This window comes from Myodes glareolus, chromosome 7 (assembly GCF_982192425.1).
Source record: "Myodes glareolus chromosome 7, mMyoGla1.1, whole genome shotgun sequence".
In the NCBI taxonomy this organism is placed as follows: Eukaryota; Metazoa; Chordata; class Mammalia; order Rodentia; family Cricetidae; genus Myodes; species Myodes glareolus.
This window is the reverse complement of record NC_142032.1, coordinates 69,759,759-69,772,549: the sequence shown is the minus strand read 5'-3', so window position 1 is coordinate 69,772,549 and position 12,791 is coordinate 69,759,759. Positions and strand designations below refer to the sequence as shown.

The window sequence follows — 12,791 nt, the reverse complement described above, 5'->3', positions numbered from 1 at the left end:
CAACTATACCTGAGACTCTCTCGTAAGAATGAGCTCTGCTCTATCATAAGAATGGGAAACAGTGCCGGGGGCTTAGAGCCTGGAGAGGAAGGACTTGTAATAAGCAGAGGATGGATTCTATTGATGGAGGATGCCAAGTGCATTGAGCCTCTTCCACAAGGATGAGGTCAATTCCCTGAGAGACAACGCCCAGGATTAGGGCCTAAAGAGTTCTCAGGATATTAGAGAAAATTCATGTAGAGACTGAGTCCTGGTAGAGTAGCCAAGGCTCACCAGGTTGTTCAACCACTTTCATGCTAGCATTCCAGGGGTCCAGGTGTCATTCCTCCTTCCTGGAACAAAGCTGGCCTGCATGCTTAGCAATTCTGGCTCCTCCGATGCTCACTCTAGGCTGTGCTTCCTACAACGGGAACAGAAAATCTGACCAACATGCTTATGTCACTTTTCTGGGTTGATCAACCCACAGAGAGTGAAATGGTGGTAGAGAAAGAAGGCCAGCTTGGAAAACCCGAGCCACCTCTGCAGTCCTTGCCTTCTGCCAAGCAAGCTAGAGGCAGTGAGCGTTGGTGGACAGGAGTAAGACAGCTGAGTTGGTGCTTGCAGCAAGCCCGTTGTTCTTGTAAAGACGAAGTACACGTGCCCATACATGAGCTGCAATATAATTGCCATTGTGCCGATTCCAGTCAAGAGTTAATGTTGTGACTCAGATTTTGCTAGAGACAGCATTGGACATTATAAAGATGAGCAGTAAAATCTACACCAATAAAGTAAAATCATAATTTATCTTTACTGAGACTATTTAATAAAAAAATTAAAATTGTGAAAAGTCAAAAGAAAGGAAAAACGTATTTCAAAAAGTATGAAATCTATTTAGAGAGCTTTGCAGACAGCTCTCCCTGTTTCCAAACAGGACTACCCATGCTTTCATTGCGACAGCCTCCATGAATTTCTCAGCCCAAGACAAGTGGCTGCTATTCTGAGACTGCTTACGAGAGCCTTCCTGCCTATACTCCTGAATTCCTAGTACAGTGAGCGGTATGCACGAGAAAGCCAGCAAAGCTTGTTCCATCCCAGGGAGCACACCTCTTCCCCCTCACAGAGCCCTCTCTGCATACCCTTCAACCAAGATGCAATCCTTCTGCATGCCTGACCTGGCCCATCGCCACTCAACAGCCTGTGTCACTGGGACTAGAAAGTAACGCAGGACAGCGGCTGAGCAGGGGACTGAGGAGCCAATGGGCAAAGCAGAGTGCAGAGAAGCCAGTAGCACCTGGAATGAATCAGTGGCAAGATAAGCAAAAATCACAGTTCTCATGAACTTCCTGTAACACATGACTGAATTAGAGGCATCAGGGCCTCTGTGCAGGCGAGTGCCTTGTGCATCCAGTCTCCTTCCTGCTCTAAGCTGCGGACTGCTTTAACATGAAGCGACTTCTTGCCTTCCATACAAAGTGGTAAGCATTCTATTATCTGCTTTGAAAAACTCCATCTCCATTTGCCTTCAGCTCTCTTTGCTTGCCAGGCGCTTTGCCCTTTCCAAATTGTGGACTGTTTTTCTGAGACCGAGAGAGGATGTGAATTTGACCTGAGATTATTTCACTATTTCGGAATCCTCTTAACAAAGGGGATAATCAAACAGGCGGCTTCTGCTTTGTAGCTTCACTTGGGCAAAGTGGAGCTGGTACTCAGCTGTCCATCGCCCGTCTGTTTGTCAGCTAATCACTCAAAAGCACGAGTGTGCAAGGGAGTCAACTGTAAGCACTGCGTCAGAGAAGACACCATCTATGCGGTAATTGTCACTCTCCCTGGCTGCCAGTTTGTACCCAAGATGCATCTAATGAGCCTTTGCTCATCATTTATTTATGGCACAATCCTAAGGTATCTACTCAAGGTTGATCTGGTGTCAGAAGAAAGTTCATGATCCCATAGAGCAACTCACAAATTCCCTTCTCCATGCTGCTCTCAAATAGCCCCTGACCTATGTGACCCTTCCCAAAGCCTTCTTTTATTTTCTTTTCCTCCACCTATACAAGCAATTGAAAATTAGGTGGAAGCAGATAACTTGGACAGCCACTAGGATGCCTACCCTTGATGTGTATGCCTTGCACAGTCACCTTTCCTTGAGTCCGGGCAGCAGTCATGGACAGAGCAGGCTCCCGCTCCTATAACTAAGCTATGCTACATTGGAAAATAGTTTTCTGGTAATACTGAGTTTACAAATCTGTTGTCACTGAATCAATCAAAATGGAGACTATGTCAGGTGGGCCTGACCTACCCAAGTAAAATGTGTAATAAGTCAAGAGAGATCCAATGCAGAAAGATTGGATCTCCAGATGACCTTGAAACGGCAATCAAGGACTAGAGATCTCTCTCTTGCCGGTGACCCAGTTTCAGTTCCTAGCACCCACATGGTGGCCCCCAGCAGCCTTTAACTCCAGTTCTAGGGATCTGATGCCCTCTTCTGGCCTCTGAGGGCTCCTGCATGCATGGGATCAACATATCTTCACTCAGGCTCACCTAAGTAAACATAAATCATGTTTTTAAAAGATAAACTAGTGTTCTCTCTGGCTAGACCCACATGGCAAAGACCTACAGATGGCCTCTGGTAGTTAATATTTGTCTGTGTCTCACAAGGAAATGGAGACTTTGGTCCTGCAACAAGGAACTAAACTCCTCCATTTACTAGTAGCCTTGGAAGTAGACCCGGAGCCTTTGGTGAGAGGCTGGCACCTACTCCAACTGGGAAGGACTTCCTTATGCAGAGGAGCCATCTAACCCACACTAGGACTTGTAGTCTGCACAACAGTCAGACATGGCCATCTGCTGCACAGCAATACAAAACAAATACAGATGGCACTTGCCGGGGTGTGTTTCCTGTCTCTGAGAGCCAATCCAAGCTGAGGCAGTCTGCAGTGATGCATTGTGCTGATGTAATCGTGGTCTTAAGAAAGAAAACTGGATGCTTCAATTATCAATCCAGGGTGGTCATAAGGAAATAACCTACTTTCCCTAGATTGGGGTACCCTGGTTAGTCACCATGTACCTGTCATTTGGGGAATAAAGATGCTGGGCAAGCAAGTCTTTCTTTGCTTGTTTTTCTGTTTGTTTGTTTGTTTTTGTTTTTGCTTTTGTTTTGAGACAGTGTTTTTCTGTGTACCTTTAGAGCCTGTTCTAGAACTTGATATGTAGACCAGGTTGGCCTTGAACTCACAGGGATCTGCCTGCCTCTTGCCTCCCAAATTCTGGGGTTAAATTGTGTGCCACCATCTCTTTAGGTGGCAGACAATTCTTTAGACATTTCATTGACAAGGAGGCCAGAACAGGTCACCTGACCCCTGGAATTGGAGTTACTGGTGGTTGTGAGCTGCCTTGCAGGTGCTGGAAACTGAACTCACATTCTCTGAAAAAGCAGCAAATACTCTTCATTGCTGAGCCATCTCTCCAGCCTCCCTCATTAGTGTTTGCAAAAGACATCTTTATCATGTAGAGAATAAAGCTGCGGAGCCAAAATCAATATTATTAAGCACTTGGAATCTTACAATGTTCCTCTTGGAATTTGAGCTGTATGCCTCCCTATTGAACTTGTCCAGTTTTCCCATAATTGTAATTATAGTCTTGTGAGTCACTGTCCAACTACAAGAAGAGAGGTGCTATCAGTATTATTCAATTTTATTTCCTCTATGTTTTCCTTGTGTGGGTGTGGTGTGCTCACGCCACAGAATGCATGTGAAGGCCAGAGAACAACTTGCAAAGGTCAGTCTTCTTCTTCCATCCTGTGGACTCCAGGGGTCAAATTCAGGTAGTCCAGCTGTCAACAAGGGCCTTCCCCTGCTGAGTCATCTCACCAACCCTAGTGCTGATATTTTAACAATGTTATTTTTTTTTAAAAAAAAAAAAAGCACCAAACTTAAAAAGATCATTGTACACAAAACCTAAAGTATGGGCTCAATTCACAAATCAAATCTTGCCTTCTGCAAAACTACATTCACTATCAGAAATAATTTGTGGGTCTCTATGCTAAACCTGTGGAAGCTGTCTATAATTCCAGACGAACTGCTTACAGTGGAATCAGCATATGACAGAATATGGCTTTCTTTAAGCACATCATATACATTACAGCCTTTGAATAGTATCATCTGCTTGGAAAACAGACTTCTTAAAAATCTATGTTCAAATGGTATAATGACTTTTGCTAGTTGGTAGATACTTTACAGCAAGCCAGCCTGAGTATTTCTTCTTAACTTCCTCTACTCTACGTGAGTAGAAACTGGGGCAGCAAAAATAGAGGGATGGAAGTTCCAGGCAAGAAGGAAGTGACAAAGAACCACGTCTTCAGCAGGAGGCCACAGGGCAGCAGAAGACCCTGCTTCCCTGGCTGTCTTTGAGACTTTGCTGTATCTGCGATAACTCGCAGAACCACTCTCCAGCAGTTATAGTCAGGAGAGGAACCTCGCCTCTTCATTTCTCCTCCTGAGCACCCCATGAGAAACCCAGACCTCAGAGCAGGACATCACGAGGCCAGAGTCCTTCGAGCCACACTGTCCCTGTGATGCTTGCATCAGCTCTCTGAGCCTCTCGGAATTTTCTCTTTGGAAAAAAAAAAAATGGGGCTCATGTGTCTCACACAGCTGTGGCAAGGATGAATGAGGCTTTTCATGAATCAGCCATACCAGGCTCCTTTGTTCTGTCTCTGTCTCCACCGAGCTCCTCACACGCTGTGATCCTGGCCTGGCCATTCTCCCCTCTGGTACACCTCCCCCACCCTTCTCACATCAGCTCTCGCAGTGGAGTGGTTTCTACTGGGGTCTTTGTTGCTTTCCGCTGGGTCCTATGGATACAAAGGATGAATCTGGAACTTCAGATCATGGCTTCGTGTTGAAAGCACAGACTTGCGGGACTAGATGTGCAGCTGAGTGCTTCTAGGTTTAATTCCCAGCACCACACATAAAACTTCAACAGCCCATGGATTTCTGAACCAGCCATGGGCAGTGGAGGAGGAGGGAAAGCCCTGGAGTGAAGAGGAAGCTAAATGATCGTCTTGAGCCCCAGGGCCATCTGCTTGCCTCTTCTCAGCCAGGACTTGAGGAAGAAAATCAAGATCCAGCAGACTTTGGTCTGGCTCAGAATTGTCAACTCAGTGAGATACTGGATAATACTGGTGTGAACCTTTTGATAGCCAAGAGAAAAAAGCATTTGTTTTTCTTCCTGTTTGGTTTTTTGTGACCTCATCATCTCATGAATCAAGTCATCATGAATCCTGAGTACTTCAAATCTGAGTGTTTTTTATTACTCAAGACCCATCACAGCCACTTGAAAGCCTTCTTCAAAGTTCACAGTAGAGGGGCTGGGAAGACAGATGAGTTGGTGAAGTGCTTATCTCGCAAGCATGGGGACCTGAGTTGGATCCCAAGACCCACATTTTTTTTAAAAGTTAAGTGTGATAGTATGTGGTTATAATTCCCATAATGAGGAAGTGGAAATAGTCGCTGCCTGAGGCTCACTGGTCAGTCACCTTAGCCTATTTGGCAAGTTCCAGGCCATTAAGGAGTGTCCAAAAGCAAAGTAGGTAGCTACAGAGGAATGACACCTCACCTGTGGCCTTCACAAGTACCTGAACACATATACACTCATTCCCATGTGTATACTGGCATGAACATGTGCACACACACACATACACATGCATGCACGCACACACACACAAGCAAACTTTATCAGCCCTGGTACAACATCAAAGCTATATTGGCAGGCATTTACTTCTGTTCACAAACAGTGTATAATAACATAGTACAAGCGGTGGCACAATAACTTTTTCTCATTGCAAGTCAGCAATGCAGGTCTGTGATCCCTGATGGAGGGGAAATAGGAGGGCAGAACTCCATAATTATCCCTACATGTGGTGGCTTCCAGATTGTGACCCTGGGAGTGGAGAAGCGGCGGAGCCCAAGTTCTCACCGAGCAAAGGAGGCATAGGCCGGACTCGGGTGGTCGGTGTTGACATTCATGAAGGACAGGAACTGTGAGAAAAGAGAGAATCAGCTGATCACAAGGCATTGCTCAAGGTTTCTGACCTGCATCTGCTTGAGAGAAAACAATCTGAGAGTAAGGGGAAAGAAATTCCAGGAAGGGGCAGGCCAAGGGATGGTAAGACCTTAAACAGGTGGAAAGGATTCACACCCCCACCTGCAGGAAGGTCTCACCACACCAGAGAAGCCAGAGACTCCTCTCAGAAAGACCATGTCTTAACAGTGGGACTGAGTATGCCCTAGAATAGAACTTCTTCCTCTCAATACTCTGGGCCTTTTAGGCTGGAATGTTCTCTGTCAGAAGGAAGAGAGCTACACTGTGTATTGGAAGAAGTTAACACCATTTGGGCTTCAGGAATAAGTCAGTAAAGTACATGCTATGATAATCAAAGCTTGACCCCTTAGGGGAAAAAGTGTGTGTGTGTGTGTGTGTGTGTGTGTGTGTGTGTGTGTGTGTATGTTGGAGTGCTGATATGCTCTCATAGTCTCAGAGTTTAAGATGTTGAGAAGGGTAAGTTCCCGGGGTTTGGCAGCCTAACCAAACCAGTGGTTTTCAGGTAAAAGGGATGGAGAGACTCTGTCTCAAAAAAAGCAAAAACAAAAACAAAAAAAAACCAAGTTAAATGGCATCATCCAAAGTTGATTTCTGGATTCCATACATATTTGCACATACGTGCACACAATCATGCCCAGTTTTCACACACAGAAGCTGCAGCATCTATGACCTCTACCCTTTAGAATCAGTGGCATCCTCCTCCAAGCTTCCCTCATTGAAACTATCTCCAATCATTACCATGGTGCAGAGCCATGATATTAGAGAACCATGGCTCTGAACTAGAGCCTCCTCTTGGCCTTTCCTAGATCTCACAGGTAAACCGCAGCAGGACCAAGCTGTCGGCAAGCATCTTAATCTGCCACCAGAACCCAGCCAACACTCTTTACAGACATAGAACAAAACCAAGCATCCAAACAATGCAAAAGTCACAATAGCTAAATTCCAACTGAAAACCTGCCTGGTATGTAAAGAAGAAAAGAAACATAACCCATAACCAGGAGGCAAATCAATCAGTAGAAATAGATGGACAAGTAGCAGAAAGAATGGTGAATGCCACCGACAACAGCCTTAAAGCCCCATTAGTGTTTGCCTCATGGACTTGGGAAGGTAGAGAGAATTGAGAACCAGAGAGAAATGGGAGAGGTAAGGAGCCTCCTAGGAATTGTTTCAGTTTGTTCGCGATTTGATGTTGATGGTCTGATATTGCACTGAGCCCACTGAGACACAGTGGCCTTAGCTGGGTCGCACATACAGAGGGACTTTCAAACTTCACCATGATTCTTTTAGGTGACCAGAACCAAGTGTTGCCAGCAAAAGTCTCACTAGATAGTAATAATAATGACGATGATGATAACAAATAATAATATAAGTGGAAAATAGAGACGCAGATGGTCAAAGAGTCTTGGGTAATTCGTGTTTTCCACTTATATCACCTTCCCCTAGCTCATTTCCTAAAGAGAAAGTCTAAAACTGTCACCTGTCAGAAGTCAGATAGGCAAGCCTCGACCTACAAGCTCCAGCATGTACCTGTTACCAGACAGGTCTCAGCAATCTTTTGAGAGGTTGTAATGCACAGTACACTGACAAATTATCGTGTTTTATTTGAGACCACCAGGGCTAGCTCTGGAGTGTGCGTGCCCAACCCCGTTTTAGACGAAAGCATGTTTGTCTCAAAGAATCTTCTGAGGTCCTCTGTCCGGGGATGAGTCACCCACCCCCAATTCTGTGTCAGGGAGCACAACACAGCCCATGAGCAAAATGCTGTGCCCTTGAGGACAGAGAGAAGGTGAACTATTTCCAACAGGGTTACTGCTGCTTAGCTCGTGATATAAAAGTGTCTGCAGAGGGAAGGAGAAGTGGGGTGTCAGACCACGAAGAGAATGGAATGCCCAAGGGAGAACCCCCGCTGACTGCCTCAGCCTCCCTGGTCAGTTTCTGTTGGACGTTGTGAGCACCCTGTTCCATAACATTATCTGCTCCTATTGGTTTTGACATGAAAGCCTCACCTGAGGGTCCCCCTGCTCTGCTTGGACCCATTCTGCTGGGAACTCGGGCAGCTTTATCAGGGCTTCCCTAGTTAGTTTCTGCTGCTTGCTTGTAAACCTTGGTTTGGTGATGTCACCTTTCTGTGCGATTTGCTCTTGGCCTTGGTGGCCTCATTGGATGGGTCACTCTGCTTTGCCCAGCACAGTCTCTACCTGGAACACCAGATGACTGCCTTAAAGGGTCTTCCCCATTCCAGCAGGATGTTCTGAAAGCCCAGTTTGGTGATTTTTTTTGCCACCTATGTATCTATCCACTAATCGTTATTTCCTCTTTTACTTTGGCTTGTTGTATACTTAATAACTCATTCAAACCCAAAGTGTGACAACTGAAGCTCATTCTTTGCACCCTGTGGAAGAGAGATACATATCCCTCCTACCGCTCTATGGCTTCCCTTCCCATGGTTGGCGAAGCCACCCGGGCCTTATTCATGGCGTATCTCAGGAATGCATGCTCACAATGTGAATAGCAAACACCGTTTTCAGATGGGACCATCCACATCCAGATACGGCATGGTAAATTTCTTAACCACACAGAACACTTACTCAAAGAAGAAGTTCCTTAACACATAATGTTCCTGTTAGTTTAGGGCACATTTGGGATCAAGAGGAATCCAGGTTCTACAAACATCAGGCACTGGGGTCTACAACATTCTCATCCTCATCTGCTTCCTGACCTGGCAAGCTCTCACCCAGCACAGGTTCTTCTCATGGCTCCAGCTGAAGGCAGGTTAAGGAAAGGACTAGAGACACCTGAACCCTGCCTGGATTGGAGATAACCAATCATTGTCGTCACAAGTGGACAGTGATTTCTCTAGGCATTAACGCAGCTCAGGACTATGACCACGGTTTGAGAGAACTCCCCATCTGTAGACTTCATCCCCAGGTCAGCAGACTGCGGCTCCTCCCAGGAACTTGACTTCAGTAGGCTTTTCACAAAAAAACGTCTCCCAAACTCACTCTCATTGAAAAATGAGCCCGTTTCTTTAATCTAGTATCCCTGTGGATTGAGAGTTCATCCCAGTGACCTTACTCATTTTCTACCCCATCAGTCACTTCATGGCCAGAGCCCAGGGTTAACAGGAAGCCTCTGAGCTGATGTAGGGGGAGAAGTCACTGGGCCGAGTCCAATGGCAGGCTGGGCTGTTAATTGGTCTCCTGGGTATGTTCAGTTTGGGAAATGGAGCCCCAAGGTTTGTTTCTCCCTACCCCTTCTATCTAAACAGTACTGACATGCCCCGGCGAGGATAACTGTAATCGTTCCATGGCTTTAGACTATTTTAAAATCTGAAATGTTTACTGCCGAACTTTGGAGGTGAAAAATGTCAACCTGAGATAAACACAGGACCCCCTAAAAGGTATCTGTATTCTGCAAACAGGAGCAGCCAAAAGCAGCTATCTCTTCAGAAAGTAAACACATGAAATCTGATAAGAAAAAACGATCATACACAGAATAAACTGACAGCAGACAAATGTGATGTGTTTGCCAGACCGGAGAAAATGCCCGGCTTGTGGACCTCCTGTGCACACCTCCCCACTCCATCCGTGTCTCCCAACTCTAAACCTAAACCCTGCTTAAAGTTCAAGTCAGGAGGCCTGGATCCTACTCATTGTTTTCAAACTTGGCCTGCTCTTGCACCCAGCAAGCAGGCCCTGTATGTACCATGTCTCATGGATAGAGAGACTCAGTAGAAACTAGCCAAGTGGTTGAACTGCTAGCTGGGGAATGGCCTCGGGTTCACTTAGCACACATAGCTAGGATATTGGCTGCTAATGGTAGCAAACGGTTCAGCCACAGGAACATTTAGTTGTGGTAATCAATGTATTTGAAGTTTTCCCGCAATCTCCGGCTGCACACCCTTCACATTCCTTTCGGTGTGGCTACAATAATGAAGAAATGAATGGGGAAGTCTTACTTATGAAAACTGGAAGGCAAGAGAGGGTATTCACTAGGAAGGATCTAAAACAGAGCCACGAGGGCTACTGTAAAATGCATGATGAGACAATCCAACAAGTTCTCCCCTCTCTGGGGGACTGGAAAATAGCCGCAATGGAAATTATACAATGATAAAATTCTGTCCCCATCCGATTAATTACTTGTGAATAATAACATCTCTGGTTTCTTTCAATTATATCCTAATTGCACACCTTTTGCTCTGGCTGATTCGGCAATGAATTAATGAATAAAGACTACTACTGAATTTAATTAACACCATTTTCTTCCTGTGCCCTTTACATATCTGTTGTGAACATGGAAATTCACTCTCCCAGGGCTGGAACTGGAGGAAGGCTAACCTTGAACCCTGCAAAACCTGTTCCTCCCAGTCAGACTGGCTTCCCTGCTGCCAAGTGTGGGTGATCAAAGGTCTCAGGTATTTGCCAGAACTCAAGGGAGGGCTTTCCCAATAGCATCAATATTCCAACACTCACCTTTTCACAAAGCATTAGCAATGTGCATGTTACAGTCATCCAAAAAGATGGGTAAGTGAGCTATCTGGGAGTCAATTACAGTGCCATTCATAATTTATTCCATGTACAATGGAAAGCTGATCAGATTTCACATGTGTTTACTTTCTGAAAAAATAAGTGCTTATGGCTGGTACCCCGGGTAGAATACAAATATCTTTCATGGTGATGTGTTTATCTCAGGTTGACATTTTCAATTGCCAAAGGCCTCCCCATTTTCCAAAAAGTAGTCTGGACTTGAAAACTAAAGCTCATGCTTACGAAAAAAATAAAAGACCAATCTGGAATCTTGCTATCTCAATTCGAGCAAGACAGTCATGAATACGCTCCCTCTAAACACGCAGGCAGACAAATAGGCATTTCTTCCTAGAGACAGGTAAGTGCAGGCTCACAGGGCTAATAGCGCTGGAATCACAGGGCGCACTGCAGTTCCCAGGTGTGGAGACCAGCAACCCACCTCGGAAATCTTTGGGCAGATTTTTGTGGTCAGTTGTATATCAGTCACATTTAGCTAACATGTTATCCCCTCCAACATACTGAAAAAAAAAACTGAAATAAATTAAAGGAAGGATTTTACAAAGTATTTTCCAAGATACAAACAAATCATTGTTTTTGCAAGACCAGAAAAGACACGTGGCCAGTGGGTTTCCCACACAGACCTCCATCGGAATCTCCGAGCTCCGTGTGCACCTGCCCCCCGACACCCTGCCGAGCCCCCGCTGTACCTCGTATCTGCTGACTTGCCGCTCGACCACCTTCAGGCCCTGGCACGTGTGGATGAAACAAACTTTGGCTCGTCTCTGGGAAGGAAGCCAGTCCCTCTTTACCAGGTCCATGACCATCACATGGTTTTTCAGGCTGGTACTAAAGGCAGTTATCTGAAAGGTGGGGTGCACAATCTTCCCCTCCTCGGGAGGTTTCACAGGCATTCCGGAGCCCCGTGTGATACTGGGAATCTTGTGACTTCAGGCAGCCAGCCCGGCAAACACAATTTTCTTTGTTTGATGCAGGTATTGAGTGCAGCAGGAGGGGTTTGGGACCGGCTCCAGTGCAGGCCTGTGTTTTCCAACTTCACAGACAGTTGCTCCAAAAGCCTTGCTACAGGGGGGCTCACAATATAGTTGTGGAAGTCCCCTGGGTGACCTTTAAATGCCACGAGAAAACTTCCTCTGCTGCAGCCTGGCCAACTCCGGCCTCCCGCCTGGGCTCTGAGGTCTTGCTGTCTTCTCTGATTTCAAAGAGGCACGTTTCCTTCTCACTTGTTTTCTGCTCGCCTTTAAGTTGCAGACGCGGAACTCACCTGGTTACCAAGAGGTTCGATATGTGTTTCTGTCTCTAGACCCTCAAATCCAAATAAATTATTTACAGAGCTCTGTACAAAGGAACCAAGAGGGATAATTGCCGCTCTTTTAAAGTGGCTGCTCTTGCTTGCCAGGGGCCTGAAAGGAACAAGTGCAGACGGCCTACTGGCACAAAGAGTGGCCTCAGCGCTGCAAAGATAAGAGCGCATTCAGGGAAAAAGGGACTCACAGAAATGACAGCTGAAGACGGGCATGGAGAGACACCATGCCTGGAAGGACAGTGGCTCAGGTAGGGGCTGCCATCCCGCGTCAACCATGGAAGCCTTCTCACACCTGGAGCCTCAGTTTCCCCCAGGAAGAGCACTTGGATAGAACTGCCCTCCCTGCCTGCCCCCGCCCAGGTTATGAGGATCAGGTGAGCCACACAATGAGGAAAGAGCTGCGCGTGCCAGGGCTGGTGAATGTGCCGAAACTGTGGCACCCATCACTCTTAAGAGATGGTGTAGCTTCTGCTCAAATTACTGTGCACTGCTCCCTCTCCACAGCAGAACCTCATAGCGCCATGCTTATGAAGGTTCACTTTATGCAAAAAGTTATTAGATTCTGAATGTCAGGTTGCTTAGAATACAGACCCGAGGAGTGCTCCTCCCTCTTTTCATTTCCTGTGTTGCTGCCATTTCTATTCATCTGGTCTTGGGAGCCGTTAGTCAAGGGCACGCCCAAGACAAAGCCGATGGCAAGACACAGAACTCTTCTTGCAGGGAGGGGACTTCTGCCTGGCTTTCTACAAGGATGACCTTGGGGAAACTTTAACTCAGGCCACAATGAAAGCCAGGGAAGGCTGAAGGAAAGCCTTGGGGATGTTCCCAGAAGCAGAGCTCAATGTCACCTAACACCGCGCTTC

At 46.2% G+C, this 12,791-nt stretch overlaps 1 long non-coding RNA gene across 1 annotated transcript; it reads right to left on the bottom strand.

Annotated features, from left to right (window-relative positions):
* Positions 1 to 5,488: 5,488 nt before the first annotated feature.
* LOC148121457 (uncharacterized) lies at positions 5,489 to 12,219 on the bottom strand. The gene is made up of 2 exons (XR_015738413.1): positions 11,312 to 12,219; positions 5,489 to 6,014 (listed from the first exon to the last, which is right to left on the bottom strand). It is a non-coding gene; the product is annotated as an uncharacterized LOC148121457 (long non-coding RNA).
* Positions 12,220 to 12,791: the final 572 nt, after the last annotated feature.